The sequence below is a fragment of the Oryzias melastigma genome, linkage group LG12, assembly GCF_002922805.2.
Source record: "Oryzias melastigma strain HK-1 linkage group LG12, ASM292280v2, whole genome shotgun sequence".
Lineage (NCBI taxonomy): Eukaryota > Metazoa > Chordata > Actinopteri > Beloniformes > Adrianichthyidae > Oryzias > Oryzias melastigma.
The window spans coordinates 21,379,509-21,385,685 of NC_050523.1; the positions used below are offsets into that span (position 1 = coordinate 21,379,509).

At 37.3% G+C, this 6,177-nt stretch overlaps 1 protein-coding gene across 4 annotated transcripts in view; it reads right to left on the minus strand.

Annotated features, from left to right (window-relative positions):
• sptan1 (spectrin alpha, non-erythrocytic 1) overlaps positions 1-6,177 on the minus strand; it is a 33,042-nt gene that overhangs the window by 26,054 nt on the left and 811 nt on the right. The gene's annotated exons all lie outside the window — the stretch shown is intronic.

Sequence of the window (6,177 nt, forward strand, 5' to 3'; positions counted from 1 at the left end):
TGAAACAACTGAAAGTAAAGATTCAAAAGTTTGCCTTGAAATAAATGTTTTAATTGATTTTCAGAGATTTATAGAAGGTAATTTGAGTCATTCAATGTCCTACCAGTTGTCTGACCAAAAAAAAAAGGTTCTGTTTGTGTGAAGAAAAAAAATCAAGACTGTAGTCTTCAATACACTTTATCATCACCAGAAGGAACTGCAATTTAAATGTGTTTTTTTGGGGACTATTTGACCGGATGCAACAATGCTGTAAGAGAGTCTATCCTAAATCTTCAAGAGATCTAAGGTATGTGTGTATGCACCTTTGGGGTGCCTAACCACATTGCAGGGTTGCATTTAATTTCTGCCAATTACCTTAAAAGTTCAGTTTGTTTCTTGTTCAAAGGTTTGCATCAGCAAGTACAGCAGCCGTCCCAACACAGCCAAAGCACTCAAATACAGACAAACAGCTTAAACACACGTCCTGCGGTTCTGGACTCAAGGGTGGGTTCAGCAGCAGAGGCAACAAGCAAAAGGCTGAAGCCAAAAGGAAAAACAGGAAACCCTACAAAGACTACATTTACACGGTCAGCCTATCAGCAGACCCTCCAAGGCCTCAGTTTTTCTGGGAATTAACAATGAAGTTTGTGCGTGGTACCAGAACGCAAAAGACTAGAGAACAGTTAGAAAACACAATCTATTATTTACAGAGCAGCAACTTTAGGGTCTTCTTTGGAATTCAAATTCTAAGATTAAACCTGTCTCTGGGGTGTGGGGTATGCAGGCAAGGATAGGAACTACTGCTGCTGTAGAAAGCTAATGAACGATGTTTGAAGAGAGAAAGTCAAATAGATTAAATAGATTAAAGTGGTACCAAAGTAAAGATAGATTTACGGTATATTAAAATGATCTGCTTCAGTTGTGTGAAATAAAAGCATTTTTTTTATTTGAACAATGGATTATTTTCCTAATATTTTTACCATTTATGTAAACAGGGCTTGTAAAAACGCAGAGGCTAAATAGCTAAAAGTAGATGTACTTTACAAACTGCACCAACCAAACTCTAACATGAATTTAATATTTGAAATGTGGAAATTGTTGATTTTCCCTCAAACATGTTCTCCCACTGTTATTAATAACAGTTGGATTTGCATTTTAAAATTATGCCTTAAATTTGTAAATAAAAAAATAAAAATTAGTCAAATGTTTCCTGTTAAGAAAAAGCTACCAAAAGACCACATTTAAAACTTTAAGTTTGGATAATCTGGTTAGCTAATGCAATTTATATTATCCATCTTCAGATTTGTTTTGGGGAATTTTCTGTTGCTTATCAGCTATGATTCTTACAATTAAAATGAAATTCTGTTATATCAAATCACCCAATTAGTAAAAGAAATACAGAATAAAAGAATACTCTCCAATTGAATGGATATATTTAGCCCCAACTACCATGAATCCTACTTCACAATAGCAAGAAAATGTTGTAGATATAAAACTTGCTTAAACTCCAACTCTGATCATCTTTTGATCAACAGCTGCAGGAAAAAATATATGTGAACCCTTTGGAACTACATGGTTTAATGCACAGTTTTCAATAAAAAACATTAAAACATATTTTGGTGTGATTTAATCCTCCAACTTCAGAAAAATGCCACAAGAACATGTTAATAATATTAAAGGATAATTATAGCAATCATTAAAAATAAAACTTAAATATAAAAAAACGAGATTATGCCGTTCTTAAAAGCAAATTTCCTTTAACGTAATAGAAAAGCTTCACATTGGAACTGAAAAAGCATTGACAGAATGTTGGCAGAGATGTCAAAGACAGGACTTTGAAACTGTCTGCATATGCTGCCCCCCTCCAGCCTGCTAGACTGAAGAAGGCAGCAGCTGAAATATTACAAATGCCTGTAGGGGGTGGGGGCGGAAATTCCACATGCATGTGAACAGCAGCCAGGCCTCCCTTCACAATGAGATCACTGCAGTCAGCCTCTCCGTCCGTCCAGCCCGCGGCCTCATGGCCAGCTTAGTCTCAAACAAAACGGCCTTCGTTTGGCTTTTGCTGCAGATGCGACTCAGAACAGAAGCAACAGAACGTCCCGTAACAAAAAAATCCATAAAAATGACAAAATTTGAAGTAGTATCAGATTCATACTTGATCTAAAGCCAGCTTATAGCCTTTGTCGAGAAGGAAATATAATAGAAAAAAAGGATTTCATCCATATAAGTGAGACAGGGTTGACCACACCCATGCACGAGAGCTGGCCTTCAAACTGGCGAGCTCCATCACAGCTAGAAGCACCGGACATGAATTTTGTTGACGGTGCAGACAGCGGGGTAAGACAAAAGCAAGATGGGTTAATGGCTCCCTCCTATTCGACATAGGTGTGGGGATTGGAGTGCCCCCAGCCTCTATGTAGAATAAGAGGATAAAAGCTTTGCTCCCTGGAGGCCGCATTAGTTTTCCAGACTGACTGATACATCAGTGAGCTTCCACATACACAAGCATCACCAGAGTATCACTATAAGCACTGTAAGCAGATTAGAGCCATCAGCTCTCTATGATGTACACATCATAAAGCCTCCACCACAACACACAGAGCCCCTAATCATTCCAGAAGTTTCATTATATGATGCAGAGAAATGTCCGTAACAGAGGCTGGTATGAACTGGACCCTATTAAACTGTTTGTGTAATCCAGATAGATTTAACAAAACATATTTACAAAAGGCCAGTGTACAAGAAGACTTCTATTTTCATTTGCTAAAATGAAAGTTTTTCTGTTTTTTCACATTCTGGATTGAAACGGTTTTACTGGTATTTCAACAAAGTTAGGAACCTGTAAATTTAAATTTATTCTATGGTATATATATCAGATTTTCGCCTATCATGCTCCAAAATCAGGTAGTTTTTTTATTTCCATTGCAGGAGTTTCGCCGTCTTACACGTCTTGGATGGTATGGTATCCCAGAAGTCACATGAATTATTAAAAACGCTGCTGTAAGAACTTGATGCCTCAACTGCCTGGGGTATTAAAAAAAAAGCATGTCATGCTCAAATTATTAAAACAAAGAGTTTCTTTAAACTCTCTGAAAGGTATAAGCCTTTACAGATATACTACTTTACAAAGAGCTTTTTTGAATTTAAACTACTGTACGCTTAATTAGAATCCATCACTATCGTCTACACAGTAAGGGGGAGTCATGTTAATAAAGTCTTATCATTAAGAATTCCCCAACAGTATTACAAACCGTCACACAAATTTTATGTAAACATGGAAAACCACAAAACTGCTGTTGATCAAGACAAATAATTTGAGAAGACAGGACACCTACTCAGTGATAAGGATGTTGTAAAAACACATTTCCTAAATAAAAGTCAGATTTAAGCCCATTAAATCGTCTAAAACTGACTGAAGTTCACTTCAGAGAGCCGCTTTCAGCTCCGTAACAGACCGAGATGCAGCGCTGCAGCAGCTGATAACATTCCCTCCCACACTGTTGGAGAAGATAACAGCTTTCCCTCTCTCGAGTCTTCTTTCTGCTGCGCCCCAGGATGGCGTTCGCCCTCTAAAGCTGACGCCCGACACCTGGCGTGTAGTCGACGCGTCCGTCGCCCCCTTTTTTTTCCTCGACCAAATGTGGTCATGACTGCAGTAACATGCCTCCATTGCAAGCAGATTTCAAGGATAAAATGCAGGACAATTCCTTAACCCAGTTTTACACTTGAAGAAGCAACTACTGTTACAGTGGAAAGCTGGGTATCACTGCCAAAAAAGTCAGTTCACATGATCATGATTGACCTTAAATGGACTTGTGGCCTGTTTAGGGTTTACCTCGCCTTCGCCCAACAGTAGCCAGGATAGGCTCCAGCAACCTCAAAAGGGATAAAGCAGGTTAAAAGGGGATGAATAGATTATCATCGTAATTCTACTAAAAATCCATAAACAATCAAATTAATTTTAATTTTTTAATGTTGACGTACATGTGATGTTTTGTCTTGGCAAAATATCCTTTAGCATTTATCTTCTATAATCAGTTTCCTCCAGAATAAATGCTTATAATGAAATAATTAGATTAACAGTTTTAGATAAAACTCTTTTCTGCCAGCATCAGGGGCTGCCTTCCACCTTATGTAACAGTTTAATAAAGAAACAGACAAAATATTTCTAAGTATGATCATTCTTGTGCAACAAATCAAGCCTTTGAATGGAGCAGCAGAAGCCCACTTAGTTTTCATTTTGTTTAAGTGCTTGAAGAAACCCATCTGCCAGGAGATGAAGCATGCGTGGGTGGAAGGCAACCATTATCCATTTAGATGGCAGCAACTAAAGTACAGGGTCCACATAAGCGTTTCATAGGTCAGCCTCAATCAACAGTTTCCCTTTCTGTGAATCTGAAACTTATCAATCAGCAAAGATACAATCATTTGTAAAGATATTCTGATTTGTAGCATTTAAGTTCAAACAAGAGAGGGGACACTGCTAAAAACCTATAAATGAAACATATACATGAATGCTGGGTCTGATCTGTGGATGACTGAATAAAATACAGACACTCCCAAAACTCTGTTATCACCAAACGTTCACAGTGACTGCACACAAATGTGTCACTTGAATGAGTTTATGACACTTTCATGGAATGGCGTCTTGTCCAGAACCATCTACTATCACAGCCAAGAATCAAACCAGCAACTAACCAACAAGGAGGCTGTTCTACTAAAATTACTGTATTTTCTTAGTTGTAAATGTACCTTTTTTACTAAAATTAAGCATTAAAATATGCTTTTGAACAAACATTGTGTAGCTACATTTGTCTCAAATGTTTTTAAAAGAAAAATACGTCAACTTTATGTCATACAATTTTCCCTAACAAAAGTAATGCAGTTGATATTAATGATGTTCCACTTCATAATGGCAACATGAAAACTGAAACGCATAAAAAGTTTTCAGAAAAAAGATGTTTCACTACTTACCCAATCTATAAATGACTCTATAAAGACTCGGGCTAAATCAAACCACATACATCGGATATCATCATTATGTTAGGATCTGATTTCTTCTGGTTTTCTTGTATCCTGATGTGTTCGACTAACACATCAGCAGTAAAAAGAGTCTGCAGCACTGTCTCAAATTTGTATTACGCTCATTAACTAAGAGAGACAGAGAAAACAACGTCTGGGCCCCAGCTCTGAGAAGCGCATTGCACCTGAAGTGACTGTGCAATACCAACAAGCAGAAAAAGATGATGCTGTCTACACCTCCCACCTCTCCCTTTACTCAGCAAAACAGCCTCTCAGCCATAAAGCTCCAGAAGATTCTCTTAAGCATCATAACATCACATTTGCTCATTTGAATCAAGACGATATTTCATTACGGATCTTAAATCTCCAAATTAAGCTGTTACATATTTTCAGCAAACTAGATGGTGCTAGAAGAAAAAAACTATTTTGAATGTAGGTCAATGTCACCTTACAGAACAGCACTGGCATGCAACTGGGTCTGCAAAAGTCAAAAGCAGTCGTCTTTTTGTCCAATTATAACATACATTGACTTTAGGTAGAATTATTGTAATGAAGTACCAGAATCAGGGCTTTCTTATTTATGGTCAGCTAATCAGAAAATACATTATAGAAACTTTGTACGGGGGGTTGAATCTTTAAAGTCCCACTCCAATCATCGTTTTAACGCTTTTTAAAAGTGGTGATTGGTGATATGATTAGAAAAATAAATAAAGAAAACGTGTGTTTTTTCTAGGAAAGTTTCTGGAGAGCTGTGGTAGTTCATTAGAACTAGGCAGTGATTTTCAATGGAGGGAATCTTTAATTCATATAAAAAGCTAGATTAAAATGTTTAATTGATCGAGAATATCTGACCCCCTTACAAAAAAAAAAAAAATGCACGATTTAATGGAGTAGGGGTATGCTCTCAATGAAGAGTAAATCTTAAGTCTGATTATTCAGTCAGATGATCCAAAAACAGCTGTGACACAGCAGCTTTAGCCTTTAATCGTCAGCCTGCACCGTTTTAGTACAAACACAGGAATATATCTGATAAACCAACCTGCAGTTTACTGGTGACATTTAAAAATGGAGGAAGAAAATCGCCATAAACGGTTACAGAGTACATAGGGCCGTGTTCGCGTTTGAATGGATGATAGGGAGGACAGTCCGAGTCAAAGGTTTTTTTTTTTTTTT